Genomic DNA, 12,885 nt, shown 5'->3' with positions numbered 1-12,885 from the left:
CTCCAGCTCATTTTACAGATGAGGAAACTGAGGCAAACACGGTTAAGTGACTTGCCCAGGATCGCACAGCTAGTCAGTGTCTGAGGCCGGATTTGAACTTGCGAAGATGTCTTCCCGATTCCAGGCCTCCCCCCCTCCCCCCCCCCCCCCCCCCCCCCCGTCCCCCACCTCCTCTACCGCACCATGGAGCTGACCTACATTCTACTTAAAGCAAGATAAAGATTCTAGTTATTCTTCTCCAAAGCAGGCTGAACAAATTTGAATATTGATTGACTGGGGAAGACTTTAAAGGCTCCAGGCTAATTCACATTTCCCTTCCATTTTTCAGTCCCCCAAAAAAGGTGACTATCACAAAGCAGCCGCTCCCTCTCCTCTGTCTCCGATTCTGATTGAGAAAAGTCCTCATGCTCGATTGCTACATATCTGAAAAGACAATGAAGAAGAAACTCATACAGCAGTCAAAATCACACACTGGCAAACTAGATATGGTTAGGGCAGTGGGGATTAACCAGTATATGTCATCTGGCCTGGAGGAATGAGTAGCACCAAAACTTTTTATTTTTATGTTGTTAAATTATGAACTTAAAGAACGTGAATGCGTCAGCGTACAAAGAGGAACAACTCATAAATAGGATGGTAAACAAAACTCTGAACTTCTATTATGTCCAGTTGTTTAAAAGGTGCAAATTAAATTTAACATGGTTGTAACAAAATTTTCCTGCTTATATATGTCCCCTTCTGAATTTCTGCTCTCTCCTATTATTTTTTAAAATTTTTATTTATTTTATTTTTCATTTATGGAGAAAACAAGCATTTCCACAGCATAGTATAATAAAAAGAGATTGCAAGTGAAACTGCAACTCTTTTATGTACAACTCACTATTCCTTTTAAATATATTAATATGTTAGTTATATATGTACATAAATTTATAATATATAAGCATATTAAATATATCTTCTGTTGCTTTTAAAATGTTTCATTGATGGTCTTCCTTCTTTGTTTTGTGTCACCAGCACCACCCATCCATCATGTTGTGCCCCTGCCACAACACGATCTCCTCCCTCCCTACATTAGGAAACCTTTCCTTGTAACAAAAAATATAGTCAAGCAAAAGAAAAGTTCATACATTGGTTCTATTAAAAAATATTTCTCATTGAACATCCCTGGTACAGCACTCTCTGCTAAGTCAGGAAGACAGCTCCCTCACTCTTCTGCAGTCATAATTTGCCATTGTAGTGACAAGAATTCCTAGGTCTTTCAAAGTTGTTTTCTTTCACATTATTATTATTGAAGGGATCATATAAATTGTTTTCTTAGTTCTGATTACTTTTTTCTGCATCAGTCCGTAGCAGTCTTCCCAAGTTGTTCTGAATCCATCATTTTCAACCATTCCCCAGCTGATGGGTACCCACTTTGTTTCCCAATCTTTGGATAGCGCCAAATCTTCACCTGTCACTCACAAATCCTTTCATACAATAGAGGAACTGTAATATTGAAAAGCTAGGGACCTATAGAAAGTATATATACCTGTAGAAGGTGTATAACTGTTGTGAGCAGTGTAAAAGAGCAAAGAACCTTCCTGTCAAGATAAAGCTGCGGTAGAGAAGGGACCCCACCTGATCCCAGGCTTTGTGGCGCCCAAGGTCTGTGATGTATTTACCACCACAAACCAGTCACTTCAGTTTTTGGTCCCTCCAGCGACTCTCCAAAATGATAAATTCCACAATGGTCAATCCGTATCTGTTGAGATAGTTTCCATACCAGGAATTCTTGATTCCCCTCCCCCTCCCCCCAAAACGTAAGGGAGTTTAAGTCAGTGAGGTTAGTTAAGGGCCACATATACATAGTAAAGACAGAAGCTTGAAGAAATGAGGTGTTTGGAAAGTCATCTGCCTAGGCTCTTATTTCTTACCCAGCTCCCACCTGATGTTTACATGAAAAACTCAAAGAATATTAGGGAGTCAATAAACATTAAGGGTGGGGGGAATCATCATTTGGACTGATTCCTAGACCATTTCTGGTAATTTGTTGAAAGTCAATCCCCCCAAATTATTTTAAATGGGTAAAGGTTGATGATTCAAAACTGATGGGATTTATAAGGGACTTTCTGATCCTGAGTCAGTTAAAGGCTTGGGGAGATATAATATTACTGATAAAGAGGAAATATGCTTCAAAAACATATTGAATGCCTGTAAGCCCTGCTTAGCAAGTTGGTTACTCCTCTGTGCTCTAGAAGAGCTGAACCTCTCCTTCTGAAGAGAAAAGCCACCAGGAGATAAGATGAGAGAAATGACAAGTATATCTGTCCTTATAGAGAGAGAGAAGGTGAGGGATTTTTTTTTTCCTCATCTGCAACTGAGCTTATGATAGGCTTGACTCCCCTAAAAGAACTAAAGCTTGAGCCTCTGGGCTTGAAAGAGAGAGCTAGTGGAACCAATTCTTATGGGAAAGAGATGATATCTTAGCTGATTTCTCTACTTGAAACTGGAAGCTCAAGAACCACATGCCCAGGCGAGCAACCGTGAGACCAGAAAAGTAAGGCCTAGCATTGACAATGAGACACTGACCAACAGAGACTATGCGTGATTTGCCGAGTTCCACATTGCTAGCAAGAGCCCAGTCGGAGATGGACCCCAGATCCTCTGATATCTGACTCCTTCCAATGCATCAAGCTCTCTTTGTGTAGTGTCTTTATGTAGACCAGTGGCTTGGGTGGCATGACATCTGAGTTCTAGCTCTTCTACTAACTGTGTAACCTGGGTAAATGATTTAATTCAACTCAACCAGTACTGATTAAGTGTGTAATATGTGAAAGGTGAACACGGGGTTGGGGGGAAGGAGAGGAAAGGTTTCAAAGACAAAGTGAATAAATAGCCTCTGCCTTAAAAGATTTTACATTCTACCATGGGATACAAGATGTACATAAAAGTAGGTGTAACGGTGATTTTTCTGGTTCCCCACTCCTTGAAGGCCAGGTCTGGTACCATTTACTTGTCTTCCAGGGTTCTCCATACCCATGGGGGGTTGGGAGGAGGGTCTCTGAACTCTGCCATTGGCTCAAACTCCCATCAATTATATTCCCCAAATAGCACCCCCAGTTCCATTTAACCTCTTAGTAGCAGACTAGCTTTTACAAAGGCATGTTTCCTTTGAAGGTATAGCCAGAACAAGTATAGAAACATTTTCCCTAATACTTAGGGATATAATTCCCCCTACAATCCTTGTTCTTTGGAAGGAGGGGAACATTAGGTTCAACATTTTACTCAGTTCCTATATGGCATTAGTCCCACCAGATCCCAAGTCCCAAGTTTTCTTGGCATTTTAGCCCAGCAGCCTGGTTTTTCAGGTCTTCCTTGTTGGGCTGGTTCCAATACATGACCTGGAATCCTGGGATACAAGGTCACTTTGACTTGAATTCCCTGGTCCAGATCTCCATTCCCTTCACCTAGAACTTAAAAGGATAAATGAAAACAAGACTAAAACCTCAATCCCATTCCTCAAAACCACAGGGCCTAAAGGAAGAGGAAGGTGGCTCTTCCCCTACCCCTGTCCCCCAGCTTAGCATGTGGTGCCCTTGATGTAAGTGAATGAGGCCTTCACACGGATGCCACAGGAAAGTAAGACCTAAACTCTCCCAGTCTGGTCATGTTAAAGATAGCCAGTTTCAGCTAGACAGCCAACAGAAAGAGGCTGCTCCTATCTATGTGCTAGGCCAATGCAAGATGTCTTCTTCTAGGAGCAGGACCCTGGCATTTCCCACATGGGTTCTTCCATCTTAGGCAATCTGAGCATGCACCAAAACCCTATTACATAAGGGATTGGGATAGGGATTGGACCTATGATTTCACCTGTATAGGAAACTCTCAAGTAGAATGCCCCCTCTACCAATTGATCGCTTTATAGAATTGCCTAGAGTGTTCAGAAGTTAAGTGATTTGCCCAGGGTCACATAGCCAATAACTGTCAGAGGCAGGACTCAAACCCGGGTCTTCCTGGTTCTCTTCCAGGTCTCTATCCACTATAGCATGATGCAAAGTAAATATAAGATAAAATCAGGAGGGATGGAGCACTAAAAATAATCACTTATATGGTACACCTCAGTTTCCTCATTTGAAAAATAGAAGTTTTAGAACAAGTGACTTCTGAGGTCCCTTTCACTGCTGAAAAGTATATGAAGTGTGGTCAGCGAACTAAGATCTGCTGTGTATCGAACCCTTGTTGGGGAGTTTAGCGATGGGATGTGGTCTCAAAGGGATGGGGCAACAAAGAGTTATACCTGGCATTGATAGCAAATGTCAGCTTCTGCCTATAAAAGCTGATTCCCATAGGGCCCAGTTCAATTGCCTCCCAGGAAAGTAAGTGTTCTTAATGGTTATGGGGCTGGGGGACAGCCTTAAAATGCTTCTTCCCCTGACAACATAGAGTGAGCGCTCAATTGAAATTCCAGCGATTAGCTGTTTCCTTTTAGCATTCCATCACTTAGACACTTGAAAAGATTATTATAATAGGAGACATTTCCTTTAGTAATTCCTCACAATGTAATTTGAGGATTCTTTCTTCGCCCCCAATAAAAGATAATCAAGCCTGAGCTTGAAAAAAACCTGACTCTTTGGGTAAATCCAAGGATAAAATATGGCCTTCAAAATTTTCCTGAGGCTTCCTTAAGGTCCCTAAAAAGCAGCAGAAAACTGGCCAGTTCCTTCTAGGCTGCCATCCTCAGCTTCTCCAGTAGGACCCAGGCAACTGTAGTAGCTACCTTGCTATTAATGATAATATGATTATTATATTATAATACTTTATCTTTGTTTAACACATTAGAATTTCTGAAAATCTACTACTTACCAAATGCTTTTTCAGCTAAGCCTTATTTGTTGGGATCTCACAGTAATCCCCTGAGGGGGTTGGTCTTACTATCACCATTTTACAAACAGTAGAATTTAAATGACTTGGCATGGGTCACATAACTAGTTAGCTAGCCAAACAAGTCAGAAGAATCCAAGTCTTCTGACACTGCCTGGTTGATCTTGTTGCCTCTCATAACAATGCAATGAGATAGACTGGGCCTGTTCATACCCCTGTTTTACAGAGGAGGACAATAGGATTCACTGAAGGTCCTGGTATACAATCAATTGGCCCAGAGCCACCTCCCGAAGTCCATTTTTCTTTCTTTTCAGGGTCTAAGAATAAGATATTCAAGTTCATCCCTAGTTCATACCAGGGCAAACTCTTCTGAGGCCTCTTCCAAGTGAATTCATTCCACCACCTTTGAGCTGTACTCTGAGGGAGTCTGTAGTTTGTCATTGTTTTGGGGGGCAGAAGGGGAAACACACCTCTGATTTATTGATCTGTGTGGGGTATTTGACCCTCACCCAATAATATTAATAAGGAGCCATCTCAAGGTAGGAACAGAAATTGAATTTTATTCAATTCTCGCAAGAATAGGGCATCCTCTACTAGCACAGACCTGAACCAGCAAAGGAGGCAGAATACAAGGGACAAAGCATCAATATTATACCTAACGCAAGAGAATCCCCACCCACCTCTGACCCTTCTCACCATTTGCTGGGAGGCGGGCTTACCATCTGAGCGTGAAAGCTAGACAAAGAACCGGGAAATCAAGGCACAGAAACCAATTCCCATTCCCTTAGTTAATGCTTACAGGTGAGGTGACACCTATAAATCTGAGGAAGGAGAATAGAATAAGGGGAGGGGGAGACCCTCTCCATTCTCTTACAGTAGAGGAAAGCAGGTCATAATGACCCTGTTCTTACTGAACAAAATCTTTAAACCAGAACCATAAGAAAGAACAAAAAGTTTCAGAGTAAAAGAAAAGAAACTTTCCCAGGGGCTGGCTGCTGAATAAGCAGACTGTCACAGCCTCAGAATCTTCCCCTTCCGTATTTCTTGATTTTTAAACACTTCTGAGTATATATATGAATATATATACATATATATATATATATGTATATATGTATACACATATCCTCCCCGGGAAGTCTTCACATTTTGTCTATTTACCTCACACAGATATGAGGAGCTCCCAATGTGAAGAAATTCCTTCCACCAGTGCAGAACAATACTTTCTCTACAACTTAGAGTCTTCCAGCCAAACATGTCAGAGGTAGGACTTGAACCCGTCTTGTGGACTCTGAGGTAACCCTTCTTTCTCTGCCAACATGACTGCCTCTGGGCCTTGAGAGAGTACCTTCTCACTCCCACCTCTTAGAATTCCTGGTTTCTTTCAAGGTTAGGTTTGTGGCACCTTCTGCCTGGAGCCTGGCCAGATCCCTCCAGCTATTAGCACTCCCTTCCTATGCATATGTGTGTATGTACAGGCATGTGCATATGTGTGTATGTGCATTTGGGCATGTGTATATGTGAACAGACCATATTACACAGACATGTACACACTAGCACACACATATACATGTGTGTGCCTTTATAGGTACATTGTCTCCCTGGGCTAAATTGAAAGTTCCTCAAGGCAAAAGATTAGTTCACTTCTCTCTTTGTATCTCCAGCACCTAGCACAGTGCCTGGCCCATAGTAACCACCTAATAAATGCTTATTAATTAGTTAATACATTATATTTATACATGGTATCACAAAATGTTCAATGTAATTATTAATTTTCTTTGCTCCTCAGTAAGGTATTTGGATTGGCAATCTTGATGGTCAGCTAAGCTTCTTTCTGAAAAATAACTTATACTTCTTAGAGGAGATCTGGTGAATAATTTCTCTGACCAAATTTATTGTTCTTCCTACTTCAGCCTGCATCAGTTCGTATAGATCTCTCCATGCTTCACTGTATATTGTATGTATCATTTCATATCACACAATAATAGTCCATTGCATTCATATACCACAATTTGTTTACCCATTTCCCAATTAATGGGTACCTACTTTGTTTCCAATTATTAGCAAACATGAAAAGTGTCACTATAAATATTTTGCAGTTTATGAGGATTTTTATCTTACCGATGGCTTCTTCTGGGTATAAGCCCAGTAATAAAATCTCTGTTTTAAAGGGTATGGACATTTTAGTCATTATATGCATAATTCCAAATTGCTTTCCAAAATGGTTGCACCATCTAACAGCTCTACCAACAATATACCCCTCTACCAACACCCCCTCCAACAATGACTGCTGCCATTTTTTTCAATCATCTTTGCCAATTTGCAAGGTGTGAGGTGAAACCTCAGGGTTCTTTTGATTTGCATTCCTTTTGTTATTAGTGATTTGAAGCATTTTTCATGTAGTTATAAATACTTTGAAGTTCTTTCGGGAACTGTTTGTTCAAATCCCTTGAGCATTTATCTATTAGTTGTGTGTGCGTGTACACACATACAACATGTATATACATATAGGTATAAACACATGTGTCTATACATATATACACATGTACACATATATAAACAGGCACTCTTACACACATATATATATACACATATTCATAGACACAGACACACATAGACATATGCATATATGTGTATATGTATATATATATATATATATATACACAGAGAGAGAGAGAGAGAGAGAGAGAGAGAGAGAGAGAGATATTTCCTTTAATTAAACTATTATTTTGGGGTGTTTAGCTTAATAATCATTTGAAGAACTGTATACAAACCCTTATCAGAGAAATTTGAAACAAATTTTTTTTTCCCATTCAATCACTTCCCTTCTTATCCTAGATACATTAATGATATCTGTTTAGTAACTTCTCAGTTTCAAGTATTCAAAGTTACCTATTTTATTTTTTATAATTGCCCCTATCTCTTGTTTGGTTAAGAATATATCTTTTACCCATAGGTGTGAGAGGTACATGTTCTGTAAGGAGTTATACTGTTATGAGGAAATCCATGAACCAGAATGAAGCACATCATCCAATCAAACACGCAGTTATATGAACTAGGCACTGGGGATAAAAAGAAGAAAAAAATGAAACAATCTTAGTTTTTAGGAGCTTATATTCTATGAAATACAGTGGAAAGTATCTGGCTGGAGATCAGAGACTGAAACAGCACAGTGGTGGAATTAGACATATGGCGCCTGGCCAAAAGGAGTAAACTTAATGTCAGCTTTGGAGTCCCCAGTAGAGCGTCCTGGAGTTCTGTGCTTGAACCTATGGTGTTTAACATTTAGAATCAAAGACTTAGGTAAAGGCACAGATGGTGTCCTTATAAAATTTTTAGGTGACATGAAGTTGAGAGACAGCTAACACTCTGGATAGCCATCAAAATCTAAAACAATCTTAAAAGTTTAGGATGCTAATAAGATGATACATAAATTCTTACAGCTGGATTCAGAAAATCAAGTTCATAGGCACAGCACAGAGAAGGCATGACTAGACAGCAATTTTTCTTGAAAAAATAAACCTGAGGGTTTTAGTGATATAGTCAAAATATAACTAAATATTGAGATAAGCCCTGTTAGAATCCTAGCTGTTCCAATTTATGGTTGGGCAAAAACATTTTTTATGCCTCAGTTTCCTTATTTGTAAAAAGAAATGAGGTTGAACTTCAATGACCTTTAAGATTCCTTCTGGATTTAAATTATAATCCTCTTAACAATATGTTAAAAAAAAAAAGCTGACAAAAATGATAGCTAAAATTTATACAGGGTTTTAAAGTTTTCAAAGTGCTCCACAAATATTATCTCAGTCTCTCCTCACAACAACCCTGGGAGAGAAGGACTGTTATTTTCTTCATTTTACAGATGAGGAAATGAAGGAAGAAGTTAGGTGACTTCACAAGTGCCCAAGGCCAACTTGAACTCAGAATCCTGACTCTCGTCGCCATTGTCACCATCGTTGTCATTCGGTTGTTTTCCAGTCACGTCCGACTCTTTGTGGCCCCATTTTGGGGCTTTCTCGGCAAAGATACTGGAGTGGTTTGCCATTACCTTCTCTCTCCAGCTCATTTTACAAACGAGGAAACTGAAGGAGACAGAAGTGAAGTGACTTATCCAGGGTCATGCAGCGAGTTAAGTGTCTGAGCCCAGATTTGAACTCCTAGCTGCCTCTAATGCAAACTTGGGCTACATTAAAAGAAGAATAATTCCAGAAATAAGGAAGCGATAGTTCCTCTGTAGTCTTGCCTGGTCAGAGTCAGACCACATCTGGAGCATTTTGTTCAATCCTAGGCACCACTGTTTAAGAAGAACAGAATGTCCAGCGGTAAGCACTCAGAATGTTGAAGGACCTCAAGTCCGTGCCATATGAAGATAAGCTGAAGGAACTAGGGACGCTTATCCTGGAGGAGAAAAGATTGTGAGGCACGGGCAGGACCTGATAGCTATCTTTCAAGTATTTAAAAGGCTGTCAGTTTTTCCTAACAATTAGAATTGTTCATATGTGGAGTGGCCTATAATAGGAAGTAATGGGTTCCTTCCTATTCTCGATCTTAAACCAAAGCCAGGGAACAACTTGTCCTCAGTAAATTTAAGTCACCAGGACTAGATATACGATGTCCCAGAATACTGAAAGAACTAGTAGATGTGATTAATGAATTGCTATTAATAAACTTTAATAATAGTGAGTAAGTAACAGTAGAGGTGGAGTAGCTGGGTGGCCCAGTGGATAAAGTATTGGGCCTGGAGTCAGGAAGACCTGAATTCTAATCCAGCCTTAGACATGTACTAGCTGTGTGACCCTGGGCAAGTCACTTAATCCTGTTTGCCCCAGCTTCTTCATCTATAGACTGAACTGGAGAAGGAAATAGCAAACCACTCTAGTATCTTTGCCAAAGACATCCCAAATGGGGTCCCCAGAAGTTGGACGTGGCTAAACAGCTTTTGGGGGACCCAACCCATGAATGTGAATGAAAGTTAACGGAAGTTAAAGCCCTAGAGAGGATGCTTCATACTAAACAACAAAATTATAGATAAATGTTCTTTCTTTTTTTGTTTTTTTTTTTCGAAGCCTATTAATAATTTAAATGTTCCCTACAACCAGGCACCTTCTCAAGAACCTGCCCTGCCATCAGGCATCCCTGCTTCCTCTCTTTCCCCTCTCAAGCCCCTTATTCAGGTGCCCAACCCCCAGCCTTAGAGAATGGGTAGGCTGGGAAAAGCCAGCAGCTACCAGCGGCTCTCATCAGGACTGGCCCAGAACCTCAGCTAAATTTAGCACCTGGTAGGAGAGCCTACCTAACTAAGCCTAGGATATAGGGGTCTGAGGAGCACCCTGCATCTAGAAGGTGAGACAATGGACCCTGGTGAGTCCCTGAACAGAAGAAAAGGGGTTATAAACATAGACCTGGCAGTCACAAGCAATCACTGCCAGGGAAACCAGAAAAAAATAATTGCCAGTAAAGTCTGTACACAGAAGGTGACAGCTAATGATCCCTTCAGTTCATCTGCCCCTAGAGATGAGGAGATTGATGCCTAAAGAGATCCAACAACTCGTTCAGCATCTCACAACGAGTCAGTGGCAGAGCTGAGACTAGAACCTAGGCATTTGACACCCTGTCCAATTTTCTTTCCATTATTCCTTTGTCACCTTTCCCTGTGCTCCCATATCGGGTACTTTAAGAATGGATGCTAGGGAAGAGACCTGTGGTACATTGGGAAGAGGGTAGGCTCCTCACCAACATTCAAGTACCTGAAAGGTAGGACCCAGATTTGAAACCCACCTCAGTTCCATCTTCCCACTACTATCTGCCTTGGGTGATGGCTACTGGGCATGCACCATGGGGAAACCTAGCATCATGATGTTGAGGGTGCGTTGGGGAGGGCATCGTGAGAGAAGTCCATCACTGAACAATGGAGACATTCTGGTCAGCCACAGCAAAGACAGGAAAGATAGGACCCTCAAACTGGCTGTGGTGGGAACACAAGCGGGCACCTGAGCTGGGCTCATAGAACAACAGCTCACCCGCTGCCAAGTCCAATAACACCCCAATGTGGTCTGGACAGTGCAACAGTGCCAAAGGCTGGTGCTGGCCACAATGCAGGAAATGAAATTCCTGGTCATAGCAGGAGAACACCCAGGAGAAAGCATTGTGGCCAAGGCGGGTATCATTGCCAGAACCCTTGAGAGGCAGCTGGCTCGAGGAGATTCCCACCTTATAAGCACAGCTGTTCTCTACATTCACCATCCAGGCATGAAGCCCACCTTGGAAGGAGGTTGAGACCAGGGCATTGGGCCAATGGTCAAAGCTTCTGGGCCATCTGTATAGACCTTGGACTTCTTGGGGTTGAAGGTAAGGGTTTTCCTGTCTGACAGCTGGAGAAAGGGACTGATGGTCCTCTCGTCCACTTGAATTTCCTCAGTACCTGAGAGGTAGCAGAGAACAGATGATGCCCAGAGCTGGGTCAGTAATGGGCTCAGCACACATTTCTGATTGAAATTCAACTTCTGTGATTTCTGAGGATCCAAGATTCCCTCAGCTTCCTCAGTCCTCTCAAAAATCTCTTGTTCTGATTGAATAAGGCTATGGTCATCAAGATCAGTGAGCATGCCCACTAGCTTGGTGCGGGTGGTGCCGAGCTTCTGTAAGGCCTCTGTCCAATGGGACATCTGGTGGGCTCGCTCCTCCTCTGCATGTACCTGCTCCAGCGGCCGCAGCTCCTCTGTCTCACACACATTCCTCACCAGGCTCAGCTGCTGAGTCACTACCTCATGGGCCCCATTAGCCACGGTGACTGCATTTTGGTTTTTCCAAGGCAAGACTTCAGCCATGTATTTGGTGATGCCAGCACCCAGTAGCTGCAGCTTCTTACACTGGTCCACTATTTTGTTTCGCAGCTCCTCTGCCCGCTCCTCAACCCTCCCTACGTGGTGCTTGAGGCACGGGCCCACAGCCCCTTGCTGGTGGTGCACACGAGCGGCCACTGGGCGCTGCAGAACCATTTCAGCTCCATGGCCTGCACTGGGTGGTACAGCGCCCACTCTGCATATACTAGTGTGCCAATGACATACTATTTGAGAACCCCTGTTCCTTTTTGGATATTGGCTTTATCATTCATAGCTTTAACTATCCTTCTAAGATTCGTATCATATTTGCCTTTTTCCAAGTCATTGACAAAAAAATGTTAAAAAATACAGGTAGGTAAAACTCTCTGAAGATCCCCTTTCAAGTGGACATGAAACCACTAGCAGCTCCATATTGAATGTGGTCATCCAAATACTTTGGGATTCATTAAATTGTAGTATCATCCACATTTTTCTGTCTTCTCTACAAGAACAGAAGGAAACACTTTATTAAAGGATTTGCTAAAACCTAAGTAAACTATATCTAGAACATCTCCCTCACTTGCCATCTTAGGCCAACATTAATCCTATGATCTCTACGTGTTTTATGTCTGTCAATGTCATATATCAAAGTTTGGAAGCTTCTCAAAGGTGAGGTCCAATTCTGGATACAGTATTTTCTAGGACACTATTCAGAGACAGGTGCTACATGATGGATATTTTCACTGGATGCCGCACAATGACAATGCTTGCTATCAGTTCAAGGCTCTCTTTGCCCAGGTGATCAAGATCTCCATGAAAAGGTGGCCAACCAGAACCAAAGAGCATAACTGTCTTATAACACTTAATTTCAGTCTAGACTTTAGGCTTCTATGCAGAACTTATAAGATGGGTAGAGATCATCCCTCATACTTTTCTAGTCAAATAAGTGGGCAAGTTAAAAAAAAATTAATTTCGATACCCAAGTCCTACTTTGACATTTTCCAACCACTGCATAAGTTACCCAAGAGGGAGAGTAGCTCTGAGATTAAAAGAAGCTACTTTTAATTAGATTAATGACAAGTAGATGCATCCTGGGAGGCTAATAAAGTGCCCCAAGAATCGATAGAGTACAGGAAACCAGGCTTTGAATAGCTTAATATAGATAAGCAGGAAAAGTTCATTTCCCCCCCTAGCAAGAAAGTAATTT

General features: G+C 41.6%; 1 pseudogene; it reads right to left on the bottom strand.

The window, feature by feature from the left end:
* Nucleotides 1–10,755: 10,755 nt before the first annotated feature.
* LOC118855964 lies at nucleotides 10,756–11,866 on the bottom strand (annotated as a pseudogene).
* Nucleotides 11,867–12,885: the final 1,019 nt, after the last annotated feature.

This window comes from Trichosurus vulpecula, chromosome 7, assembly GCF_011100635.1.
Source record: "Trichosurus vulpecula isolate mTriVul1 chromosome 7, mTriVul1.pri, whole genome shotgun sequence".
Taxonomy (NCBI): Eukaryota; Metazoa; Chordata; class Mammalia; order Diprotodontia; family Phalangeridae; genus Trichosurus; species Trichosurus vulpecula.
The sequence above is the reverse complement of the archived record's forward strand: the minus strand, read 5'-3'. Positions and strand labels throughout refer to the sequence as shown.